The following is a 27,684-nucleotide window of genomic DNA, read 5'->3' as shown; positions in this document are numbered from 1 at the left end:
CCCAGGCACCATCCAAAATCTCTGGTGCTTTAGTTTGGATTCCCCAGCAGCAGACCCTAAGACCAGAATCTTAAGGGAAAGCGAGGCAGGGATGGGAAGGAACCAACACTAAACATGTTAATGAGCAGGTTGCTGCTTCAGACAATAGTGACTGAGTCTCTGTGGGTCTGGGAGATGACGTAGAACCGTGGTTCTCACACATTTTGGTCTCAGAACCCCTTTATACTCTTGAAATTGAGGACTCCAAAGAGTCTGAGTTATATCCACTGATACCTGCCATATTAGATATTAAAACTAGTTGTTTGTGGTTTTTTTAAACAAAAATTCACAAGCACACATGTCGTTAGCCATCACAGGGGTGACCAGTATCACCTCTGGGAAACTCAACTGTACCCTTATGAGAAAAAAAATCGGTGAAAGAGGCTTGGGTTAGTTCAAAAATAGTTTTGACCTTACAGACCTCCTAGAAGGATTTTAGGGTTCCCCAGAGATCCCCAGCACACACTTTGAGAACCACTAATGCAGAACATACCTCAAAGTTGTACCATATGAAGGGTCAGAATCCAGGGTATTTACGCTCCAACTCCCATTCACAACCATTTGAGGGGCACTAACTCCTGGAACTTCCAGCCTGCCATGCGCGCAGGTTGAATATGTTCCTTACAGCCAGAGGGAATGTGCAGACAGAGAGTTGTAAGTGCTTGTAGTATGGAATCTCTGGAATAAACAGGAACAGGAGGTGCCCAGGGAATACGTGCAGTACACTGACAACATGTGCCACAACTACGAACCAGCACTTTAAACAAATTCCCTTCATGATATTTACTGCACATTAAGATACTAACGCACTAGGAGCACAATCTCCTAGGGCCTGGGAGAAATCATCTGTCTCCACCCAATCAGTATTCCTTTTCGTTTCCATCTTTCTAGCCCACACTGTGATGGCTACACTTTTCTATCAGATCATTCAAAATTACTTTAAGAAAACTATCCATCTTTCAGTCTGCAATTGCTCACAGTTCATACTTTATTAACTATAGGGTGGTTCTCAAAGGTATTTCTATGAGGTTTTGATTTCTGCCCATATGGTCTACAAAAACTCTTGCACCTGTCATTTATAATTCCAGAATTGGCTGCTTTATTAACTCACTGCTAAAACTCAACCTTGTCTCTCCTGCTTCAATATCCAGGAAGCCACGTCTGTGTGCCTCTGCTATGATGGGAGAGAAATTTATAGCCTCAGGTATTTTGGTAGAAATAATACCTTCCAGATTGGGCCCAAAAAGAAAACGATTCCTAATTATGAAGAAATATTGCTGTCAGCCTCTAATATACTACTGTTTGTCCCAGAGAAGGGAAGTGAAGGTTTCTAAGTTCTTCCGATCCAATTCACAAAAGTAGTAAAGGAGACAAGATTCAAGTCAGGCACTCTTTGTCCACAAATAAGAGTGAATATCTGGATTCAAGGTGCCTTGTGCTGGCAGACCCTGGGCACACGAGCATGGCGGATGGTGCAGGAGGGGGAGGAGCAGTGGTGTGCTGAAGCCTACTCACACCAGCCCACAAGAGTTGAGTGTGCACATTTCTTTCTAACTCTGCCATCAGCGATGTCTTGTTGGTAGCTTGAAACTAGCCACAGAAGGAATACTGGGAATATTTACACTATAAAAATTGGCAAACACTAAAAACCAGACTTTATTTTTTTTAAGAGAGCCAATTGTTAACCATTTACCAGCAGATCACAGGTAAGGAATTCCAGTAAGGTGAGGCTCTGCTGGTATCAGTAACTATCTTCTGCTTGTCCAGGTGTCTTCTCCAAGTTTATGCACTCTCCCTTCTATCCAGGGCAAACACAGCTCCTTCCAAGGTCTTGACATATTAGAATTGTCTAGTCACAAATCCTTCAGCAATGCCCACATTTCTAATACCCTACTCCTACAGTTCAGTGTTCCTGAATACACAGAGATGCATTCAGTGTCTCCTCCCACAGTAGCACCACTCCTTCTCTCAGAAACTCTACTGGCTACTAGGATACAAAAAGCCTAGTGGGAAACCAAAATGTCACCTCATTTCACATATTCTCTTTCTGTTGGGTGAAGGGATATCTCTTTCCCTAAAGAACTCCATCCTATTTGTCCTGAAACAGGAAGGGTATCTAAAGAATCCCCAGTTTCCTCTCTATTGGCACAAGGTGGGGAGGAGGGGAGTCACACCACTGTGCTGGTTCTGATAAAGGAATTCATCACTCTCATGCCAGGGAAAACTTCCTTCTTTGCAAATTCTATGCCCAACCCCTAGAGCTGCTGTGATTTTTTTTCTTTTAAGTGATTAAAGAAAGAAAGACTAGAACTCAGAAACCTGGCTACGGACTAGCATGAAAAGTTTTAATACTATACCCTCTTCCAGGTCTCACCATCTCTAAGAGATACTGAGTCCTGTAGAGGTATCATTAGCAGACATAAGGGTGGAATGTAAAGAAAGTCATTGACCACTGAATATGGTAGAGCAAGACTAACTTCATCCTCAAAATGAACTACAATTTTATATTCCAGGGAGGATTGGTCCTTCTAAAGGAAAAGCAGTGTTGACTGTGAATTGTTCTGCTACTGTTTTCCTTTGGTTGTGTCTACTCACAGAATGGAAAGCCAAAAGGTCCTGGGAAACACCTTGATTCTAATTTTTCATAAAATCGTGAATTGTGGGATCCTTGCATGGTTATGTGATCAGGAATGGCTATCAGACATATAGACCATGAAAAGTGAACAATCTTGACCAAAAAAATAGCGCCCCAAACAGTTTTTGGAATCTTTCCACTGGCCTGAACCATTGACACAGCCTCTGTCTCCCTCTATAGGCCACATCTCTCACACCAGATACTGATCAACAAATGGAAATCTACACTAAAAACAAAGAAGGCTCAGAATGTGGTGAATCTAGTGCCTGCCATGGGAAATTATACGTCCCTGTAAATACAGACTGTGGGTAATGGAGGTCTGCAGTATCTCTTTCATACGAAGCTGTGATTTGGGGAAAAAAATAGCTTTTCCATTAATGGATAAGATCAGAAAGATGAAAAAAAGCTCTTACTTTGACTCAGAAGGAAAAGAAAGGAAGAATATAATCAATTCACAAGACAGGACAGACCCAGGTGGGATGGCTAAATATACAATTCATCCTACCTCACAAGAAAAAAAAAAAGAGAGCAAGAGAGAGAAATCCACATGCTTTGGGCAAAAATGATGTTTCAATAAGATCCCAGTTCTCTGATTACACTCCTATTGTCTTGTTACATTAATAGATGAGTTGATTTTAGTCCACACCATAGTAAAACTCAGTGATGCCTGCCTCCTCCCCATCTCAGCTGACCTAGAAGCTGCAGCACATTACAGAGCCTTCTCCTGACAGCTGTAACCAGAAGCTAAGTCATTACAGCTCTGCAGAAACATTTCACATGGTATATTTTTGCATCATGGAGGGAAAAGTCTGCTAACCTTTCCAGGACCAGGTCTGAGAGGTGCACTCACCAAATACTGAGACCCCAGAGTTGTTCTCTCTAATCAGCCCAGAAAGAAAAAAAGGAACCAAGCACCTCAAAGGTTTGCCCTAAATGTACAGGCTTGTGAGTATCTATGTGTTTAATGGCTTGACGTTAAAGAATTGGAGAAAAAACAGGGTTCATATGTAGATGAATAGATTCTACCCTCCAAACTTTTCCTGTCTAAACTGCACCACTCTCTCCATCATTTCAGCAAATACCCTCTTGACACCACAGAAGATATTTCCAAACGCAGTCAGTGATTTGCTCCTTTCAAATAATATTTAGGTTAACAAATTTCTCTCCAAAAACAATAATTCAGGAAGTTTTTAGAGTTGATTCAAATTTTAGGGCAACTGCAAACAGTTAACAACAATGTATTGAGCCACTCCTAGCAGGCCAGGGTAAGGAGCAATGTTGTGGGGTTTGAGAGCTCAGTCGGAACTGGGTTTGAATGCCAGCTCTATCACTTACTAGCTGTGGACTTTGGTCAAGGTATGCAATATGTCTGTGCCTTAGTGTCTCACGTAGAAAATGGAAAAATAATACCCATCCATCAGCCTGCTATATGAGGATTAAATAAGATAATGCATGCAGAAGCTTAGCACTGGGTCTGAAAGCATGTAACAAATTTATTGCTACATGTCATACACTCAAGGTTCAAAAACAAATAGGAAAAGGTCAGTGCTTTTGATGATTCAGAATCTCATAATAATAGTCTATTTCATTGTATGAGGTCAGGTGAGAACCATATGAATCAAGAGACAGAGTGGAAGAGTTTTGTAAACAACTTTTGAGGTACCTCCCCAGCCTCTAGGACCTCATCCCACTCACAGGAGTGGCCTCTAGCAGTCACATCATATCCACACAGTCCTTCTCTCCTGACTGTAGCTTAGTCAACTCAATCGGAGGATACTTGACCCAGGCCAAGACAATGAGTTTTTGTCTCACTGGAATTTAAAATCTCAACCAAGAGTATTCAGTGAGTCTCCATGGGTGGCCTGGAACAATGAAATGTTGACCTAGGAACAAGCACGTGGAATGGAGAAGAGAAATCTGTTTTTCAGAGGGAAAGAATAACTCAGCAGAGAGAGAAAAAGAAGCAGAAAACATAGGTGGAGAAAGTGGTCTTTTCGTTCCGGAGGCCTGACTGCATTCTGATTTAGATACCGTGAAACACCTCTACACACAAAATATAACATTTTCCCCTTTGTTGATGCCAGAGCAAGTTGGTTTCTATTACTCTTTCAAGGATAATATCAGGTGGCAGGTTTAGCCTCTTTTTTGGCCAACAAAGTGACCAGTTGATACAGAGGAGCCCCGGAGACTATATAAAGGCCACGGGCATCAATACTTCTGGTCTTAACCAAACAGGTTGTTCATTAAACTTCCTTCAGTAGAAATATTAGACCTTAATATGCCCTTGTCTCCCAAATCCAGGCCAGACTTATCCCATGAACTCCATACCTGTAAATCCATTGGCATACTAGAATTTAATCATCATCATCATCATCATCATCATCATCATCAACATCATCCTCATCAGAAATCTTCATTGAACATCTACTGGGAAACCAAGCTCTACACTAGGAATTTTACACACAACTGTTTCATATAATCTTTACAACAACAATATTTTATTCTCATTTTACGTATTAGGAAACTCAGGCTTAAAGAGTTTGTGACTCACCAGAGATTTACAGAAAGGGGAAGAACAGAAGACTCTTAGATTCTACCCCAAAGCCTGATCTGTCTTCTCTCCAGTATGTCTCTTAATAGCTCCTCAGGAGTGTCCCATAGCTCCTTACAATCAACAGATTAAAAATAAACTCACTGGACTGGACGTGGATGGGAAGCCCTGAGTTTGAATCCTGGTTTCAATTTTTAAGGCAGTCACTTAAAACTCTCTCGGGCTTAAATTCTTCATCAGCAAACTCAATGCAAGAATACCTGCTCTATCCACCTACCCCAATTTGTAGGGAGGATGAAATAAGATGATGTATGTGAAAGCACTGTATAAATACTGAAGAATTATTCAATAATTTTAGTACTCTTATCATTTAGCCTTTGTGGTTTCAGCATTTATAAAATTAAGATAAAAATACTTGATCTACATTCTGTTCAGAGTCTTTATGATGCTTAAATGAGATGCATGGGAAATATTTTGTAAACGCTAAAGGGCTATGTAAGCTTAAGGGATTAGCATATTGAGTTAACCTTGAATTCATTGCATGATTTTCTCAGACTGTTTCAACACAGATATGGTCCATGACCTCTTAAAATTTGTAATTCTTAGAAAAGGCAGAAAATTTAAAAATTAATAAGTATAAAGCTCTAAATATAAAGTGCAATTTCTGTTATGTAAATGTCCTTATCTGCCTCTCCTGTTGATCTCTGACTCTACCCTTACCTGAAGCCTTCTCTGAACCCTTTGTGCAGCCACTTCCTATGGTTTCAAGAGGCTTCATACTTAGCCTTGTATAGAATTGCCAGGCAAGTATTTGCTTATATAGCTGCAATCCCGTCTAGACTATGCTTTGATTGATAGCAAGGTGTAGCAGCGCAAGGTGCCTGACAAGTAGCTTTTTTTTTTATTATTGATGTCTTAATAGTTTATAATATTGTGAAATTTGGGTGGTACATTTTTGTTTGTCAATCACCATACACATGTCTCCCTTCACCCCTTGTGCCCATCCCCCACCCCCTTTGCCCCTGGTAACCACAATACAGTTCTCTCTGACCATGTGTTGGTTTATATTCCACCTATGAGTGAAATCACGTGGTGTTTGTCTTTCTCTTTCTGGCGTATTTCACTTAACACAATGCCCTCCAGGTCCATCCATGTTGTTGCAAATGGGACAATTTCTGATAAGTAGCTTTTTTGATTGTAATTTTGATTGTAATTTAAGTGCCTGACATTAAACTTTTGATTGCCAAAACTTCCATTTCAAAGACATCCATCTCCAATAAACACATTGGTAAACACATTGCCAGCTATACAACTAGAAAAAGAGTCAGGCCGCCCCACCCATGAAGTTCCCCTCTTTAGAAAGCCCTGGATGACCTAGATAACTGACCTTTTGAGTGACCCTGCTTTTCCCTTCTCTCCCTTTAATTATCGCTCTTATATTTTAAACATGCCAATAAAGAGTGAACCAGGGATGCCTTGGCACCCCACCTACAACCCCACTTTATCACAAACTTAGTGACTTAAACAATACAAATACAGTTCAATACAAAACAATACAAATGTATTATCTTACAGTTCAGCAGGTCAGAAGTCCAACATCGGTCTCACTGGGCTGTCATCAAGGTGACAGCAGGGTTCCATTCTTTTCTAGAGGATCTAGAGGAGAATCCATTTCTTTGCCTTTTCCAGCTTCTAGAGGTCACCTACATTCCTTAACTCCTGGCCTCCTTCCTCCATCTTCAAAACCAGCAATGTTGCATCTCTCTAAACATTACTCTGTACTCACATCTCCTTCTGACTCAGCCTATTCTGGCTTCTTCTTCTCCCTTTTAAGGGTTTGTGATTACTCTGAACATACCTGGATAATCCAGGCTAATCCTGCTACCCTCAAGTCAACTGATTACAACCTTCATTCCATCTGCAACCTTGATTACCCTTTGCCATGTAACCTAATATATTCCCAGGTTCCAAGGATAGGGACCTGAGCATCTTGTGAGCCTTTATTCTACCAACCACAGTGACATTTGAGCAAAGACCTAAAGGAGGTAAGGAAGAAAACCTTTTAGAAATTTGGAAAGAAGAGTTTTCCAGGCAGAAGGAAAAGTGAAAGCCAAGGCTCTTCTGTGTGTGTGCTCTCAAATACTCAAGACTGAAAGCCTTGCGTATAGTGTTGGTGTTAGTGTTGAGTAACACTATAGGGAGTGGATCAAAAAAAAAAAGCAAGATATAATAAATTGACACTTAAAGCTTTGCTTTGTTCAGAGAGTTTAAGCTATTTATTTCCACTACTGAGAAAGAATGGTAAACCTGAAGATAATTATTTAAAATTCACAGATACCAGAGCAACTGGCTGCTTGTCACTTTCCTGTAAAATCTCACAGAATTGCAGAACATCATGTTGATGAAAGAGTCTTCAGCAGACATCTTATATCTCAAGCACTTAGGACATGACATGTAGGAGATGCTTGGTAATTATTTTCTGAATACCCTCAGATTAAATATGAGAATTGTTAGCCCTTCACACACATTTCTAGTTTCCATTCCTCCCACTTCTCCAGTTATTTCATGAAAGCTGCCATATTCCTACATGACCTCGTGCTTCTACCAATGGTTGATTTATTCCATCATAGGCGTCTAGCCCAAGCTGTGTCCATCAGAGCTTAATCCTAGGATTTTGAACTTGGGACCACAAAGCAGTCTTCTGCTGGCAGAAGTTTTAAGGTATACAATTCAAGAGCTTCTCTCAGAAAATATAAATCTAGTACCCAGAGAGAAACAGATGAGTCTGTGAATCAGAGCTGGCATCATTGAGCACCTGATTCTAAATACTTCTGAGGCTCTGATGAAGTCCTTGTCCTTCTCAAGTTATGTTGTTCAACAATTTCTTGGAATCCATGAGCCAATTAATTCTCTTTAATTGAGTTCTCTTGCAGAATAATAACTGGCAACCTCAGACAGAGTGAAAACCAGAGTGAAGTCTTTTGTTCACAGCTGATATCCATATCCATATTAGTGAAAGAATCAGGACTCAATAATCGTTTTATTCCCCCACTGAACTCCCTTTGGCATCTCTCCACTGAATAATATAATCCAAATGATGGACTCTTCCTTTAAACTATTTCCTATATTTATTCATTTATCTCAATTTCCACTGCCACCTCCCTAGTCCAAGCAACCAACACTTCTCACCTGGACTACTATTTCCTGTTGAACCAAGAAAAAACCGAATCGCTTTTACTTTTCATGCAATGCTCTACCATGCTTACTTCTCTGACCTCATCCAGTCCTCTCTCCACATCGCTCAGTGTGTTCCAGCCATGCAGACCTTCTTTCAATTCCTAAAACTTGAGTCCTTGCTCTCTTAGATCCTTTATGTACGTATGTCCTCATTCTGGAATATTCTTCCCTTGACTCTATGTGACTAGCTCCTTCTCATCTTTCACCTCTCTGCCTTCTTGTGAAGTCTTCCTCCAGCACCTACTAAAGTGGCTCCTATCCTTTGTTCACTACCTCAGCACTTTGTATTTTTCATCATACTTTACTTATGGTAAACAATTTGGAATTTGTGATTAAAATTGTGTTTGCTTTAAAAAAAAAAATTCTCCCAGCAGACAATAAGCACCATGTGGGCCGGGAATTTATTTGTGTTCCTCACCACTGCATACCTAGGACTCAGCCAAAAACCTAGCATGCAACCTGACTCCTCACTTTCTCTCACATACTACATCCAATTCATCAGCAAATCCTGTTGGCTCCATGTTAAAGATGTTTTTCAAATATGACTACTTCTCTCAACCTCAGCCACTACCACTGTCATCCATGTCAACATGATCTCTCACTCGGACTAAAATATTTTCCTCCTAGAATGTCTTCCTGCTTCCTCTGTTGATCTCCTCAAGTCTATTACTCCAAAGCAGAGATTCTCCCAAAACATAAATCATATCATGTCCCTCTCCTCTTTAAGACCTCCTGGTGTCTTTCTATTACTTAAAGAAAAAATTATTCAAAACTTGAAAATAAGACAAGAGGATATTCTTTCAATATGATAATGCATTAACAGGTCTACCTAAGAATTGTTTAATTACCAAGGAGAAGACATTTAATTTGTCTTTGCTACTTACTTTTTGATTAGAGCCCAGATTCCTTGAAGTTCCATGCTAACCTGTAGATTTCTGTCTGATCGAAAAGATAACCCCAAAAGTTATAGCTGTATTGTCCTGTGCAGTATTAACCAGCATGTACGTATTAGCAACTTTACTTCAGCATTTCTTTGAATGCCTGGTTATATAAATCTCCATTTCTCTAATTTTCTTTTGAGCCAGCTTTACCATCTTACTGGTTCCCCCATTAATTAACGAGTTGGCTAAAATATTTGATACATGTTCACTTTCTATTTGCATGAGAGTCATCTTTCTAAGTTTTCGAAAATTAAACTTGACAGTTTGGGAGTTCTCACCAAGATGTCCAGGTGGACTTACCTGTGGGGGCCAGTTAAACTACAATTGCCAAAAAATAAAAATAAAAAGAGACACCTGATAGATATTTTAAGCCCAGACACATTTTTTTTCCTCCTGAAATGATTCCCAAGAAGCACTATGTCTTAGTCCAATTGGGCTGCTATCACAAAGTAATGGACTGGGTGACTTATAAACAACAGAAATTTATTTCTCGCAGTTCTGGAGGTTGGAAGTCAGAGATGAAGGTGTAAGCAAATTCAGTGTCTAGTGAGGTCTCCAGTTCTGGTTTATAGCACCTGCTAACTGTGTCCTCACATGGTGGAAGGGGCAAGGGAACTTTGTGGGGTCTCTTTTATAAGGTCACTAATCCCATTCTTGAGGGCTCCACCCTCATGATCTAAACAATTCCCAAAAGCCCCACCTTCTAATGCCATTTTGCTGGGGGTCAGAATTTCAACACATGAATTTTGAAGGGACAAAAACAGAATATAACATGCTAGAAATTTATCTTTGTCAATTCTTTTTTTTTTCCGTGACTCTGTTTATGTTTTTGTTTCTAGTTCTTAACCAGGTTTGGTTCTGGTTTCATGATGCCCTACCCTTGTTCAGATGGATTATTTTGTCTTGCATAATATGCAGGACTGAATCTCCATACTACAAGTTTAATACAGTTAATTATTAGAATAATAATAATATTGTGTAACATTCCTTGAATGTCGACTATGTGCCAGGTGTGATTCTAAGCACTTTACATATATGAATTATTTAATCTTTGTAACAACTCCATGAATAGGTATTGTTATTTCCATTGACAAATAAAAGAATACACACATAGATATAATTTTTGGGGGGGTAGGGAGAGTTACAAAGCAATTTGTCATACATTTTTTACTTCACCTTGAGAAGGATTCTATAAAATCAGAAGTGGAAAAATTCTCATTCCCATTTTACAGATGGGGAAATAGAGATTCAGATGTTAAATGGCCTACCCAAGTTTCCAAGTTTTCTACCTCCAAATCTACTATTTTTGCTTCCAAACTATACCATATCAATATAAAAGAGCAAAAATAAAAACAAATACATCACAACAAAACTAAGAAGTAAAAACAAAAAATTTAGGAATTGTACATTTAGGGGAGACATTACCTTATAATTAATCACCAAGAGCCAACTCAAAAGAAAAAAACAATGACAAATGCTAAATTCTTTCTTAAAAAAGTCTCCTACATTTTAAAATAAATATACAACACGCACATTCACACTAGAATATTAAAAAGGATCTCCTTATTTTACCTTGCATAGCACAAAGATATTTTCTAAACTACTATATTAGAAGTATCAATAGTAGTTTTTGGTTACCTCTAAAGTGAACCAAGAAAAATCACTTTTTTAAAAATATTTTGACAGGTTACCACTATTGTTTCTAAGAAATTATGGCTCTAACTTGAAAGAGCTCCAAAGAGATTTCAATTAAATGAAATCTCTCTTTGCAGGATTTAAAAGTTAATGTTCGCCAGACTTCTTGCCAACTCCCCAGAAGGAAGTAACTTAAGGTCCAAAAATATGCTGAACGTTAGATTCAAGTAATGTGTCAGTCTGAGTAAAGTGAATAAAACAACCCAAGAAAATAGAATCTGCATGACACTTAAAGAATCTGTAGCTCCACTAAGGAATTATACTCTACAGTGTCATCGTAACTGAGATTTAGAGATTCCTGTTAAGGGCAAAGCAAGACTTCAGATTTCAGAGTCCTAACACTAAAAAGTGCTTATATTTATCCAGAGTAGTGTTTAGTGAAATTCACTAAAATTGGGGTGACCTCAAAGGGTTATGAACCTGTGAATCTACCCAACTCTCCTCACCTCTTAGAGAAAATACCAGTGAACAGAGAATGGCCATAAATATATTTGGATGGTGGTTATCCTTTGATTTCTTCTGTTCTCTCAAATCATACCGTAAAATACTTCTGCTATTTCTGGAATACTTTTTGCCTATGGCGCTAAAAGCTCCTGTCTCAGTTGCCTCCTCAAATCATAACCTCATCACTCTGCTTTCAGTCACGAAAAGAAAAATGCATTAGCACTCATTGTGTGCCAGGCATTTTTTTTTTTTTGCTAGATTCAGGGTATTTAGAAGGACAATCTACTTCTAATGCTAATTGTAAAATTGTGAAGAAAATAGTTGTGTTTACACACATATACTCACACATGTATAACGATATGTAATAAATGCTAATTCATATTCCTCATAGAGATTTTCTCTGATATTTTCACAAGGTAACCACCACCCTTTTCCTCTCCTTAGAAAACACCTTTAGCTACACTTCTATTTGATTAGTACATATCAGACTTGTAGCCATTTTTATGGCTTAAAGTTCTAATCAATGCCTGGGTGGATACCATGGAGGCAGTGGGGATTATGTGAAAGAAACCAAGATATCACCAAGACCAATCTCAAGAATTCTGTTTTTGATGGAGAAAGAATGGAGATCTGTTTATAAGTTTGTTGTGTATAGCTTACCTCCCAAACTTTAGAGAATGAGATTTATATTCAAACAAACCTGAGTTCAAGTTCTGTTCTGCCTCTTAGTAGGACTAAGATCTTTTAAAAGTTCTTTATTCTCCTAAGCCTTAATTACCTGATTTGTCAAACTGAGATAATAATGCTTGCTGCACAGTGTTGAAATTCAAAATAATGAGGTAATGCATGTAGGGGGCTTGGTGAAGTGCCTGGCACATAATAAATCTTTAACAAATGGTAGTTATGATTATTATTATTCATGCTGATTACCATGTATTCATTCATCCATTCAACAAAGAATAATTAAGCTTATGTTATCATATTTTCTCAATTCTGAGACCAACATTTTTTACGTCAACATTTTTGAAATTGAAGTGACAATTACATTAAATATACACAGTGTATATTTTTTTCTTCTGCAAAGACATGTATTAATTTGCTGATGTATCCTACAGTGAGAAAATCCTAGGGCTAGCCACTGTGCTGGACAAAAACAAGTAAGGAAGCACTTGCCCTCTAGGAATTTGCAAATCTCCATGCCTGGCAGAGAGGCCATGTGGTTTCAGCCTATGGTTTCAATCCCTGAGCTGCTACTACCTGCTTCTGTATCTTACCCTTGTTGTTCCAAAGATTTGGGGCACTATCAGCCACTTGAAGAATCTGATGAAAGTCATGGGCTTTCTCTCTATGACAAAAGTACACATATATGTTAGCTTTACATAGAATCTTAGCAGTTTTGTAGACTTTCCAAAGATAATCCATGGTCTCCCCCAAAAGAATCTATGAAACCTAGGTAAGAACTCTTGCTTACCCTTTTACAAGCAATCCCCAGTTACTCTACAAGTTACTTTTATGATTCTATAATCCTGCGAGTTTAAGCATCAACATGTCCTGTAGTGAAGGACTATGGAGTGCAGAGCTAAGACTCATGGGCTCAGAGAGTCCCTAACAACAGTTTAAGCTGGGCTGGCAGCCAAAAGAATCAAATTTAAGGGGAGAGCATAGAGGGTTTATATCAACCTTAGGAAAAACAACCTACAACGCATTACTTTTCTCATTTATTTAGTGCAAGTCAACCAGCCACAGTGTTGGTGTGTGATTTACTCTCCCATTAGGATGAGCCATCTTTGTAGTCCCATGCTCATTACTCCAAATCTAGACTTGCGGTTTGGCTGTGTCTCAAGGCTGGAACCATAAATGTCAATGTAAACGCACATTTTCTAGAAGGATGATAAAATCAAAACAATCTATTTTCAGGAAACCAATGTGCAAATGTATCATTACAATATAATTTTTTCTACAGTGTATAAAACTCTGGTCAAGTACTTGTCAAAAAAAATCCCTAGTGGGATGCTGATATGAGCCACTCTTCTCTTGTTAAGCTCTCTCTTCTTTAACAAAGGCAATTCATCAGGCTGTACCCAAGATCACCCAGAGTCTGTACTGGCTCTGTTTAGAGAAAGCTTGAAACATCCAGGGGGCTTCTTTAGGGCCTATGGTCTAAGGAGAGGAGACCCCAACTCCAAGGCCCAGGTCAGGGTGCAGTTACGTAAGAACCAGAGTCTTAGAGTGGGAAGCGATCATTTGTGATACGGTGGTTGCAAAAGCCGAGAGATGAGCTAAGCCAGATATCAAATATAGTCTTCAAAGTCCACTAATTAAATACAATCAGGAAGAATGAAAAATCTATAAAAGACCAGAAGTGGGAATTGAAGTTGGGTATGGAGTCAAAATTTGGAACAAAGGAGGGGATTTAGTAGTTCCAAATATAAATAGTGGGAAGAGAAGAGGGGTAAAAAGAATGGTGAGACTCTGACTTGAGAAATGATCTCAGACGCCCTCTGGCTTTTGTAGTTTGTTTTAATGACTAGCTGAAATGTGTTGATTGTAAGACCTGCTTGTGGTCTTGGCCTAAGGACCTCTAAATGGAGTCATATACTTCTTCCCAGTATGCACAAATATTTTTTTAAATAGCTTGGTGTTTTTAAAAGCTATAAGAAAACCTCATCATGCATTGAATTCTAAACCAACATATTGAATTTGGACTACCTTGGTAGAATCCAACAAAATTTAACATTTCAGTTATGCTCATGGTACACTATCCCATCTAGTCATATCTATGTGGCTACCAGTCCAGTAGCTCGTAAAGCCAAGGTTTAGTCCTCCATTCATGGCTCCTTCCTCCATAAAAAAAAAAAAAAAATTTACAGTTATATTTTGTGACTGCATTATTATAAAGACAAATATAATCCAAGTTGGATTATGTTCATTTTTTTCCTTCTTATCTTGAAAAAAATTAAGACATGTTTGTGGGCCCTGGGAACCTAAGCATAATGGTAGTGTTAAATTAATTAATCCAGGAGGCCAATAAACCAAGGTGGTTCTAGTACCTCAGCAGCCTACATAAGAAAAGCAAAACCTAAGCCTGTAAATGCCTCAAGGTTAAGAAATTAATATCTAAGAACAACCAATCACAAACAGTCAACTAATCTTTCCCAAATAATGCAACGGCTTAAGCTATGGCCAATCAAATAATTTCTTTGCGTTGTTTCCACCTATTCTCCATAAAGGTCTTTCTCCCAGCTCCTGTCACTGGAGTGCTCCTAGCCACTTGCAGTCTGGCACTGACCAATTCTAACTGATTTTTGCTCAAAGTAAGTCTTAAAATTTTTAGTATGCCTCAGTTTATCTTTTAACAGTAGAAAATTGACCCTAGTTGTAAACGCTTCTTCAATTCTCCATGGAGCCTAATCCCTGAGGTTGAGGCTAACAGAAACTCTAGGATCGAGATTCAAGGAGAAAAGATTTTGCAGATAGGACACAATGATGAGATTACTTACACTGGCCAACAAAGGGAGACACAAGAATTCCCACCCTGGGGCTAACAACTTACAATGTTTAAAAACAACTAAAGGGCAAGTCTAGAAAGTAAATGCACAGAAAAAACCTCAGTGGTTCTCAACCAGAGGTAGAATTGCCCCGCTGGGGGGCTTTTAGATACATAGAAGAGGGGCCAGTTGTTGGCTGTCATTAATAACTAAGAGAAATGTACTGTTGGCATGCAGAAGGTTTCACCTTGGCTTTCAGCCAAGGATTCTAAATGCCCTACAGTGAGTGGTGCAGGGGAGGAAAATATTAATCCTTCTACACTCATAGTTTCAATGGCCATAGCCCAGGAATCAAACTGAAAAAGGACAGATTAACAAGAGGAAAAACAGTTTTAATTATGTATATACACATAGGAGTTCGCAAAGAAAAATGTGGCTCAAGGAGGCGGCCAGATGACTGAGGCTTATATACCATCTTAGGCTAAACAAAGGAAAAGGGGTTTGGGGCTTCTGGGAGAGAGGACAAGTTATGGGAAGGTGAAGGGAGGAAATGTAGGGAAAATAAGGGTCGTCTTGCTATGCAGGTAAGAGTCTCTCAGATGATGTGTTGTCTTCAGGGAGTAGCTCTCTTCCTAATATGGAGACCTCTTGACAAATGGAAGTTTCCTTTGTGAATGTAAATTTCCTTTGCAAAAGGGGAAATTATACACTATTTTTAGGCAGTTGGGGGAGGCAAACAGTTTTTACTGTGTCTGCCTGTTCTCAATGGCCTCGAGCTCAAAATAATCCATATGCCAGAGGTGACATATTCTGGTGCCCTTCAGTGGGCCATCCCATGAAATGAAAATTAATCTGGCCTAAAATCCTAGTATCACCCCATGAAGAAATCAATCAGATTGATTTAGGAGTCAAGACATAATAAAGAGGAAGAACAAGAAAGACTATTATCCACGTTGGTGACTTATGAACTAATTAGGAAATGCAAGTGCTATGTTGAAAGGTGGCTAATCGTTAAAAGTAATGGGAATTCTTACTTAATGTCTCTGTGCCTGTCCCCTCATCTGTGAAATGGGAATAATAGTAACTACCTCATAGGGCTGTTAAGATTCAATTGAGTTAATATATTAAAACATTTTGAATAGTACCTGACACATAGTAATCCCTAAATAAAAAGTTGTTTTTATTATATTATTTCTAAGGAAAAAAATTCAACCAAAAAAAAATTCATTTGAAAGCAAGTAATTTTTATCTTTGCTTTTAAACAGAAGGCCACCAACATTTGTTTGAGTAGCCTTGACTCCATAATGAAAAGCTTCTCCCCATCACTAGAGATGATTTTCTCCTCTCTATCTCCCTAACCCTACCTATCCAAGGAAATATGCTGTGAAAGTCCTTTCCACCAGACCCCAATGTTTCTCCAAGCAGAGATTGTAGACCCCAAGGGGATTCAGAAAGAACAAGCTGTCTCTGCCAAAACCTATCTCCCAGAAATCATCAGACCTGCTCTGGCCCCAGCTGTACTCTTGTAACTGTGGGCCCTCCAGGACCAGTTCAACTGACCCCATCTTATCAACAGAGTGATTAAGAATTGCCTTTATGAAAATTTGCAAAGTCACGTAGCCAGAGCATGTGCAGAAGAAGAAATCTTGACCTGAAATGACCACGGAAACAAAGATTCTCCTCCCCAAGGAACCAAAGGACTGGGACATGACCAGAACTTACAAGTTGGACTCTTATCAGAAGCAAGGGATCCATCATTCAGGAAGATCCGGTGTTAAAATTCCTTCCCCACCTTATCATAAATGTTTAACACCTCATCATAAATGTTTAGAACCTCATCAAAAATGTTTAGAACCTTACCATAAATACTTGAAGCCCACCAATCAAAATCTGTCCTGCCAGTGTTTCCATGTGCCAGCCTGTTCTCCCTAACCTCTTAAATTTTGCCCCAAATCCTGAATCAGGGAGACGGATCTGAAGGCACATACCCGCTGTCTCCCTGCAGATTGACCCTGCAAAATAAAGCTGATCTCTTTCCCAAAGGCTGATGCCATAATTAATTGTCTTGTTTATGCGCATCAGGCAGAGAACAGTAATTTTTGTGCAGTAACACTCTGAGGCTGCAACTAGCAGATAATCAGCAATGGCCTTTGCCAACCTGCTAATTATGAGTCCCAACTCCTCATTCTATGCTGCTCAAACTGCCTTTTGAGTCAACTCTGATGCCGCAATATATGGTCTTCAATTCTGTTCTGGGTTCTGTGTGTGGAGTGGCTCTCAGGAGAGGTATAAAGGGGGCTCAGCCCAGCCTATCAGCACCATAAGGGCCTGGATGTCTCCCATGCTCCAATCTGGTCCTTTAGCACCTCTTGGGACATTGCCCATATCACTGGCACGCTGGTGTGTCCACCGCCCTTTCTCATGGGATGCAGTCATTTGCTTAAGCTTCATTTTACCACAAACACAGAGGTTTGTAAGATTTTCAGAGCACAGAGCTGGAGACGGTTTGGGGAGTCACATAAATAATGTATATGCTGATGATGTCTTGATCCACAGACCGGTTTAGGTAAAAACAAGACATATAAACAAACGCCTAACTTTTTCCCAGGAGCCTAATTGCAAGTCAAAACAGCAGTCCTAACAATTAGGAGGTTAGAGGGAACTGAACCCGAAGTGGAGAATGTTGTCTACAAATTCCACCTCCAGCTAAGAAAAAAAAATTCCCAAATTCTATAGAGAAAAATATTTTCTTCTAATAATGTATATCACTGAGAGAAAGCTATTAAAAGTCTAGATCTGAGTTTGAATCTTGGCTCTACAATTTACAAGATATGGGACCTATGCAAGTTTTTGGATATCTCTGAGGCTCAATTTCCTCAGCATTAATTTAAGAATAATCATATTACCTGCTTCGTAGGTTTGCTGTGAGGATTCAATGTGATAATGTACTTAAAGTGTTTAGTAAGTTCTTGGCAGATGGAAAATCCTCAATAAATGGTAGCTGCTATTACTATAATTATTACTTTCATTAGCATCATGGTCATTAATTACTGTATTACATTGGCCCTCAACCAAATAAATAGGAACTTGATATTCATTAGCTTAGCAGATATCTATCAATCACCTACTATGTGCTAGATATGTCCTAGGGACTGTACATAATGCAGACAGACAAGGTCTCTCCCACAGTAAAGCTTACATTCTGCTGTGTTTGTGTGTGTGTGTTATAATAAAAATATATATTTGATCTTTGTCCCTGGTTCCTTGCTCAGAGCCCCTAAAACCTTTAAAATTTCCTGAGTGATAGGAGTGTGTTTTGTTATTCATAATGAGCCCCTTTTAACCCTGGGTTTATGCTAAGGAGGTGACTCATGGAAGGGGGCCCAGATAGCTTCAGGATGGGGGCTGGTCACCAGAAAAACCAACCATATGATTACAGGGTTAGAACATTCAGCACCAATCCCCAGACCTGGGAGAGAGGAGAAGGGCTCGAGATTGAGTTCAATCACCAATGGCCAATGATATAATCAATCATGCTTACATAATTAAGCTTTGATAAAAATTCTGAAATGATGCAGCTAAGGGAGCTTCTGGGTTGGTGAACACATCAAGAAGCTGGCATGCCCTATGCATCTCTTTCATTTGGCTGTTCCTGAGTTGTATCCTTGTATCCTGAATAAGCCAGTAATCATTAAGTAAAGCACTTTCCTGAGTTCTGTGAGTCATTCTAGCAAGCTATCAAACTTGAGGAGAAGCTCACGGGAACTCTCAAATTTGTAGTTGGCATGGGCACCCCATTTGCAGTTGGCATCTGAAATTGGAGCAGTCTAGTGGGACTGAGACCTTAACTTTATGAGGTCTGCACTAACTCCAGGTAGTTAGTGTCAAAATTGAATTAAATTGTTGGACACCCAGTTGGTGTCAGAGAATTGGAGAACTGGTTGGTGTTTGGTAGAAACTACACAGTATGCCTGCATAATGGCAGATGGTGACAAGAGACAATAAATGAGATGGACAGATAGATGAGGGAGAGAAAATGCATGAAATAGGACTCAATCATTTCAGATCATGACCAAATGCTGTGAAGAAAATGATAGGGTGGTGTAGGGGAAGAGAAATAATTTTCCCTCTATTCATCTGAATTCTTAGTTGACACCCCTGTAATAAAAGACAGATTAACAAGAGAAAAACAAACAGAAGTTTATTAACATGTATACTTCATGCATACATGGGAGATACCCAGGGAAAATGAATAACTCCTTGAGGTGGTTTACAATTCAGACTTAAATACTATCTTAATAGGGAAAGGGGAGGGGAGATGTAGGCCTCTTAGGGGAGAATAAATGATTTTTAGGAAAGATGAATGTGCCCTTAGAAAATAGATGGGAGGTATGATAGTTTGTGACAAAGTTTGTCTGAGTGTGGTGTCAACTTCTAGTCTCCTCTTCCGTGATGAGACAATCTTCCCGATGAAATTCCTGGGGAGGGGATTTATGACAACTGAGTTCCTTTGGAGGATCCATCTTTAGGCAGGTAAGAGGAGTTCAGAGAAAGCCTCTCCCTGAATTTCCTGTTTTTCAAGCGCCTACAGCTCAACATAATCAATACACCAAAGTGGCATAAATTGAGATGACATATTCTGCTCTCTTTCAGTGGTATGAATAAGAATAACAGAGGTGGTGGCCACATTTGATTGAGTTGGGGGAGGCCTCTCAGAAGAGGCAACACTGTGCTAAATGCAGCAAGTAGATGGCTCATTGAAACTCTATGCACTAAGCAATATTTTCCTTATTTTACAGAAAAATACACTGCAGCAGAGTGAGATTAAATCCTTCATCATGACTACCCAGCTAAAAAGTGACAGAGCTAGAATTCTTACTTAGCTCTGTCTCGTCACCTTAACATTCTTTACCTATTTCAATGTGGTCCACGCTGCCCAATAGAACTTTCCACAGTGACAGAAATTTTCTATATCTGAGCTGTCCAATGGTCCATAGGAGACAATTGAGCACTTGAACTGTGGCTAGGGTGAGAAACTGAATTTATGTTATTTATTTTTGATCATTTAAATTTAAATAGCCACATGTAGCTAGTGGTTTCTATCTTGGACAGTGAAGGTCTAGGATTTCTCTGTTGTGTGACACCTTGCATCACTTAGGTCTATTTTCCTGATGTTCTGGAGCTTTTTTGACTCTACCTTCCTTCTGAGAGAGATATTGTCATATGGCAGCAAACACACCTGCTAAAGATTAGCTACATTAAACCCCCCACAGGCCCGTGTCACTCTAATTAGTCACTGTGTCTCAAAAACAGGATATTAATTCTGTCTTTATTTCATTTTATATTTTATATACATGTTTATGAACGTAAAAACAATGCAGTATTTCAGGCACACCCAAATGCCAGAAGCCTATGAAAGCAAAGGTGCAAGGGAGAACAGCTGATTGAGACCACATGGGCACTTTCATAGAAAAAATCTTAGAGAAAAGAAAGGCCGTGTGAAGGAAGAGCTTCTGCCTTATCAATGGCTGCACCTTGAGCTATTAGGAAGTAACGCCTGATGTTGTCAGGTAAACCTCCCAGACAGCAGTCATGGATGGGTTGACATATTTTGCTCTTTCAGCCATAGTCCTAAAGCAAAGACCAGCATTGCAATTAAGAAAAAAATACCATAGTCTAAAACCAAACTCTGGATACTTCTCCAGTCTGATTGACTAACATGAGTCAAGCTACATGGACACCATATAGCTCAGAAAGTAGTTAAAAATACGTTTTCGGGACCAGCCTGGTGGCCTAGCAGTTAAGTTCATACACTCCACTTCGGTGGCCCAGGGTTCGCTGGTTCGGATCCCGGGCGCAGACTTACGCACTGCTCATCAAGCCATGCTGAGGTGACGCCCCACATAAAGCAACTAGAAGGATGTACAACTATGACGTAACTATATACTGGGGCTTTGGGGAGAAAAAAGGAAAAAAAAAAAGGGAGGAAGATTGGCAACAGATGTTAGCTGAGGGCCAATCTTCCTCAAAAAAAAAATAGTATTAAAAAATAAATAAATAAATGATGTTTTAAAAAAAATACATGCTTTTTGGTCATGCAGACCTGGGTTTCAGATCCAGCATACTGCTCTTCACCCCATCTTCTATTAAAATTACATACTTCCGGGAGATTGCTGGATTTGTCCATTTTAGCACTAATCCTTTAACATCAGTTTGCTAATTGCTCACCCTGGGTGATTCGAAAGAAGTGTAAGGCAGGTCTTTACCCTTGAAAAGCTTTGAATCTGGTTGAGAGTATGTGGCCAATATCCAGGAAACAAGCTGAAATTAAACGTTTATTGTCAACGTGGATTCGCCAGTAAGAACAGGCGTTTGAAGAAAGGAGAGGTCACCTGGTGAAGGGGATATTTTAACACAATCAATATCTTATAAATAATCTTGTTTCTCTTTCTACCTTAGCTGCAGAAGCTCAGAACCAGATTTGAAGTTCAATTATCTCAATTATAATATCCCACGGATTATACGTATTTGTGGTATTGCCATGCCATTGGCACTGTGGTTGGGGTAGGGGGATTGATTTTGAATTTCCATTTTATATTTTTGCTATTATTTGTCCTCCTCGTAAGTGACACCTTAATGAAATGATCTGGGTTAAAAATAAATAATAATATAGACTGACACTTTCAGAGAATACCTATCTTTTAATTTATTTATCTTAAAGGTGTACTATACTTATAAAATTTTTGAAGCAACTTGTAAAAGTTGCTAAGTTGTAAAAAGTTGTAAAAAAAGTTGGACACGCTACAAAATCTGACAATTAAGCAAAAACACTGAATAGGAATTAAGTAAAGGAAGCAATGGGAATAGAGGCTTCTAAGTACTTGAGATTAGCTGATTACTATAATGACCATAATGTTTTTCTCTAAACTTGATAGCAGCTCGTATTCGGAGAAAAGAGGGGGAAAAAATGGAGATGCATTACTTTTCGTTGCCTAACAAAAGACCACATGCCAATGTGCCCAACCCATACTGACCTCAGTGAGAAATCTTTGAGCACATATTGAATGCCCATGGCAGACTGAAGAAGAAAAACACAAGTCAGTACACCAGGAATTCACAATGAAGCAGAGAATTTAGACACTTACATAAACAACAATGCAGGTTCCAGTGCTATAGGTACTCCTGCTCTGAGAGGCAATACACAATTATTGAGAACGTTACATGACCCCAGCATTCTGCTTTACCTGTCTTGTGTAATGTGATCCTAACAACCAAATGAGGAAATTATTTTTCTTCTCCATTTTCTAGAGTAGCCATGGAAGGTTTCACCAAAGAAATTGCCATGTGACTGGGGTCCGAAGGGATGAGTAGAAGTTCTCAGGGTGGAATACAGGGAAAGATATTTCTGGGGGGAGAATAGCCTATGCAAAGGCTCAGGCATAGAAGTTCATAAACCATAGTGTTTGCAGAGAGATGTAGTACCCTGTGGCTTAAAGCTAGAGAGTATGAAGGAGAGAGGTGGAAAAGGAGATTGAAAATAAAGATAGAAAATCATGATGGTTTTCTCTACTTCCTTGTATATGTATTGACCTCTTAGTTCAGAGATGACACAACAATATTGCACATATTAAAAATCAACATTCGAAATCCAGAAGCCATAGGACAAGACTAAAATGTGCTTATAAAATATTCATTTTTTAAATGAAGTATTTGCCGTATATGCACACACATAAAAAAGATTAAAATCCATAACAAAGTGTTTCCCAAGCAAATATAGGTAAGCTGTAATAAAGAGGTAATTTACAAATATACCAAAATCCAGCTAATATATTTAAAAGATGATCAGCCTCATCGGTAATCATGGAAATTTAAATTAAGACAATTAGAAACCAATTTTACCTAATAGATTGACAAAAAAAATTAAAAGATTGGGGTCAGCCTGGTGACGTAGTGGTGAATTTCCACGCTCCACTTCGGCAGCCCGGGGTTTGCAGGTTCGGATCCCGGGCACTGACCAACGCACCACTCATCAAGCCATGCTGTGGCGGCATACTACAGATAAAATAGAGGAAGATTGGCACAGATGTTAGCTCAGAGCCAATCTTCTTCATAAAAAAAAAAAAAATTAAAAGATTGTTAATCTATTGTAGAGGAGGCAAAACTTTACCCATCTTAGGTTTTCAAACTGGAGCTCTTTAACAAAAAGACAAATTAACAAGAGAAAAACAGTTTATTAATGTGTGTAGTGAACATTGCGTGAGAGAAACCTAAAACAGAGAGTAACTCAAAGAGGCAGCCCAGAATTCCATCTTCTATAGCATCTTCAGCAAAGCACAATAATTTGTACAGAAATGACAAGCCAAAGTTTGAGGCTGCCAAGGGTGGCAAACTGTGGTAAGGTAAATATATGGGAAGAAACTAATAGAATAAGGTTTGTTTGCAGATTCCTCTGGACTGATAAGAGTTTGTCTCCAGCAAAATGAAAGGTTATATCCTGCTTTTGGGCAGAAAAGGGGAAGCTTTTTCTGGGTTTGCTGCTTCTTAATTGCCTTCAGCTCAAACTAATTTTTAGGTCAAGAGGCATATTTGGGGGTGACATATTCTGGTATCCTTCAATATTATTTTCATAAGTATTGTGAAGAAATGGTTTCTTTCATCGTTGGTGAAAATATAAACTGGTTTAATATTCTGGAAGGGCACTTGACATTATCCATCAGAATTACAAGGTGCATCCTCTCAGTTGAGTAAGTCAATTTCAGTGCATTTATAAAATCTATCCTACCAAAATACTTGCCCTTGGGAGCAAAGATGTATACACAAGGATGTTCCTTGCAGCGTTATTTATAATGGCAAAAAAGACAGAAAATATGTAAATACCTATCAAATCTTATTACAGTCACACTATGGAAAACAATGCAGCCTTTAAAAGAAAGTGGTTTTTTTCAAATGAAGAACATTTATACGTATTGTCATGGAAACATGTTCACAGTTAGCGCTAAATGAAAAAAACTAATGAATAGTATTTATAGTATGATCCTATTCCTGTTTTTTGAAAATCTAAACATGTGTATATGTCCACATGTAGGCACAGAAATGACTAGAAAGAGGTATGGAAGGATAGGTCATGAAAGATGAAGTCATTGCCTCTGGGGAAGGAGGTCGGATGGTAAGCTGTGTGAAACGGGACGGTGGGGCAGAAAGAGGGGCAAAGACTAGAGTAGAAACAAGACTTTATTTTTGTTCTATATGTTTTGATAGCATTTTAATTTTTCAATAATGGAAATGCATTCATGGGTATTATGTTATTTTTCAAAATAAAAGCAAATTAGAAGTAACTAGTTATATCATGGCATGAATGTATCACCATCCTGGTCATTACTGATTACCAAGACAGCTAAATTGCCCAGACTGACCAGGCCTCATTCTGATTTAGCCACCCCAGAGAAGTTCATCTAAGCACTTCTAGCTCCCTTAAGAATCATAGAGTCTCAGAATTCTAAAGTATTTTAAAAGTCATCTACTCAATCACTTATTCAGTGCTTGAGGCCCCTCTTAAATATCTCTGCAAATCAATCTTCTGGCTTCTGCTAGATATGTTTTCTAGGGACAGGAATCATTGCTTCCCTTGGCCTACTATTCTATCTTCCAGCATCTTCTCTAGAAAGACTTCCCTTGCATTAAGCCAAAATAATTCTCTATCCCTAATCCGACGCACTCCTCTGAACACAGATTACAGGTCTCTCTTCCTCCCAGAGGAAGGAAACCACTATACTCTCCAGGTGAATTAGAAAAACTTTCTCTCTACTTGATGTTTGTCACAGCACCAATCATGCTGTATTATAATGATCTCTTTACGAACTTAGACTGTAAGACCTAGACATCAAGAACATTGTATCCCTTGTACCTAGATTGGGATCAAGCTCATAGCTGGTTTTTAGGAAATAGTTGACAGATATGAGGATGGATGGATGGACTTTTTAAGTTATTGTTTATTGAGCATTTTATGCTTGGAACTTACTCCATTTACTAAACAACCTATGCAGTAGATATTAATATAATTATGTCCGTTTTACCACTAAGGAAATGAAATCTCAAAGAATTTTAATTCTAAATAAGCATCCATATTTAGCAAAGTTGGTGTCTGAAATTTGGGTGAATGATTACAAAGTTTATACTTTTAACCACTGCATCACAGTGCCATGAATTAATGAATGAACGAGAGAACGAGTGAGTGAACCAATCTATCAGCCAACTTCCCATAGAATCCCACTGTTAAAACACACTCTCCGTGTGTTTTCTAATTCCGTTACAACTTTCAAAAGAAGAAAGCACAGCTTAGATTTGGCTGAGACCAACTTGCATTCAATCAGTTCTGAAAAAAAAGATAAAAGCCATCATCAACCAGCCACTACTCCCCATCTTTCTAGGAGATGGGAATATGGAAAGGATTTATCTCTAGCTCCCCTTGTGAACTTGGGACAAACTTCAGACTTCATCTGTGGGGATCTGACAGGTATAGCAGTGGAGGATTAAAACTTACATGAATTTCATTTAAACTTCATCTGGGCTCCTCCTTTCATTTGGAAAGCTTTACATTAAATTTTGTAACATAAGGAGAACATGCAATTTAAATTAAAGAGTTAGGGGAGGTTTGGGTATTTTCCAGCCCTGGTCAGAAACCCCAAAGGCCTGTAATTAGGTTTTCCCTCTGTTTCTTCTTAGTTTGAGCATCAAAACCATGGATGAGAATAAAGCTTAATCAGATAGATTGCCTACTCCTCCTTCAAGATGTAAATCTATTATAGATACAGTATCTTAAAGGATATTTTGCAAATACCTCCCAAACCTGCTGAGTTGGCCTAACAGTGTTTATTCTGGTCTGTCCCATCCTTATAACCAGCATAATGATTCTAAGGACAAAAATATAAGATAATTCTAACAGTGCTGAGATCCTACCTCAAGGAAAGTGGCTTTTTATTTTCTGATAGTGGCTTTTCAAAGTATATTTCTTATGTTTCTGAAATAGAAGAGGAGGAGAAATGATTGACCAATTTCAGGCCTGTCTTCTATCTGATAGTGACACCAAAAGATAGATTTAAGGCAAGCAATGAAAGCTGTAATTTGGAAAGTCACCTCAAAGACCTATAATTTCTCTCAATTCATCTTTTTTTTTTTCAGCTATACTCATATGTCGCATATACATCTGACTTTCTCTAGAATGTGCAAGATCTAATTTGCCTAGTGGGAAATACACAGATGGGCTCTTGGTGCTTCCGGTTCTAGGCAACATTATAGAACTCAGATTATGTGTTTGCCTTGTTTTCCTTCTCTATGAAATGGAGCTTTAATGATGCTCAGATAAGAATATGGAAATGACTATTCTAAGACCTTTCACTGTGGGTTTCCATGGCTTATATCTTGGAGGGAGCCAAGGGTCCTGTGTCATCTTTCCTATAGTTCCCCTACCCCTCTATCATCACAGCTCACTATCAAACCACACCAGCAAGCCAAACACAGAGTTATGCTGGAAAGGAGAAAATCGCCACACTGGCATCAGAGCTTGGGGAAGGAGAATTTAATCAGTTGATTACAGATGCACCTTCATCTATGTGATGTGTGTAACAGATGAAAACAATTCACTGTGTATTTATTAGTACCTTTTATGGATTTATATTTCACACAAGTTTATGAAAATTATTTTTATAAACCATATTATCATTTAAATGCTCTATGGTAGGAGGCAGAGTCAAGATGGCGGCGTAGGCAGACTCTGAACTCACCTCCTCCCGTGGACACAGCCAATTTACAACTACTCGTGGAAAAATTACCCCTGAGACAGAACTGAAAACTGGATGAGAGGAACTCCTGCAACAACGGACAATCCTAACTGAGGTAGAAAAGGCAGAGACTCCCTTCTGGAGAGGAAAAACGCCGCCTTCACAAGCCGCCAGCTTCACGGCCGCCGGGAGCAGCTCACAGGTCCGCAGCCTCCCTGGAGGCGCTTGGCCCTGAGCCGGGTAGCGCCCCCGCTGTGGGCATTTTGTGGACCCAGCACAATCGAGACCAGCGGCATAATATCTGACTGTGCCTGCTACTAAAGCATTGGGGAGCACCCCCAGAAAACCCGGTTCACAAAGAAACTAAAACTGGCTCTTAAAGGGCCCGCGCGCAAACTCACCCGTTTCAGGAAGCACCCTAAAATCACCAGAAAGAAAGGTGCACAGTGCTGTGGTGACAAGAGACTCACCTAATAGGCCCTGAGTGCATCTTGGTGAGGGGTGAGACCTCTCCAGGGACTGGGACATTGGCGGCGGCCATTGTTGTGGCCTGGTGTGAGAGTGCTGACACAGACGCCATTGGAGTTCTCCCTGAGACCTGCTAGCCCAGGGTCTGCTCCAACCGCTAGAGCACCAATCTAATCCAGCTCAGCCAGGGCAGGCAGCCCACCCTAGAGACTGGCCCCACCCAACAACAAGCCCTCAGGCAACTTGTGGGCCTGCATAGATTGGTGACTGGATTCTCTGCAGCCTGGCAACTGAGCCGACTTGAGCGGGGCAGGGTGTGCACAAGGAGCAGGTGGAGAGTGTGGGCGGTGGCGGAGTGTGTGGGGCTCCCGCCCTGGAGAGACTGGGTCCGCTTGGGGAGGTCGGGGCG

At 39.4% G+C, this 27,684-nt stretch overlaps 1 long non-coding RNA gene across 1 annotated transcript in view; it reads right to left on the bottom strand.

Annotated features, from left to right (window-relative positions):
- LOC147913983 (uncharacterized) overlaps positions 1-27,425 on the bottom strand; it is a 158,279-nt gene extending 130,854 nt beyond the window's left edge. The window contains exon 1 of the long non-coding RNA XR_015555967.1: positions 27,278-27,425. This is a non-coding gene — a long non-coding RNA (uncharacterized LOC147913983). The remainder of the gene's footprint in view (positions 1-27,277) is intronic.
- Positions 27,426-27,684: the final 259 nt, after the last annotated feature.

This window comes from Ceratotherium simum, chromosome 23 (genome assembly GCF_057802395.1).
Source record: "Ceratotherium simum simum isolate JZ-2026a chromosome 23, ASM5780239v1, whole genome shotgun sequence".
In the NCBI taxonomy this organism is placed as follows: domain Eukaryota; kingdom Metazoa; phylum Chordata; class Mammalia; order Perissodactyla; family Rhinocerotidae; genus Ceratotherium; species Ceratotherium simum.
Note: the sequence above shows the minus strand (reverse complement) of the source record. Positions and strands in the feature narration are given on the sequence as shown.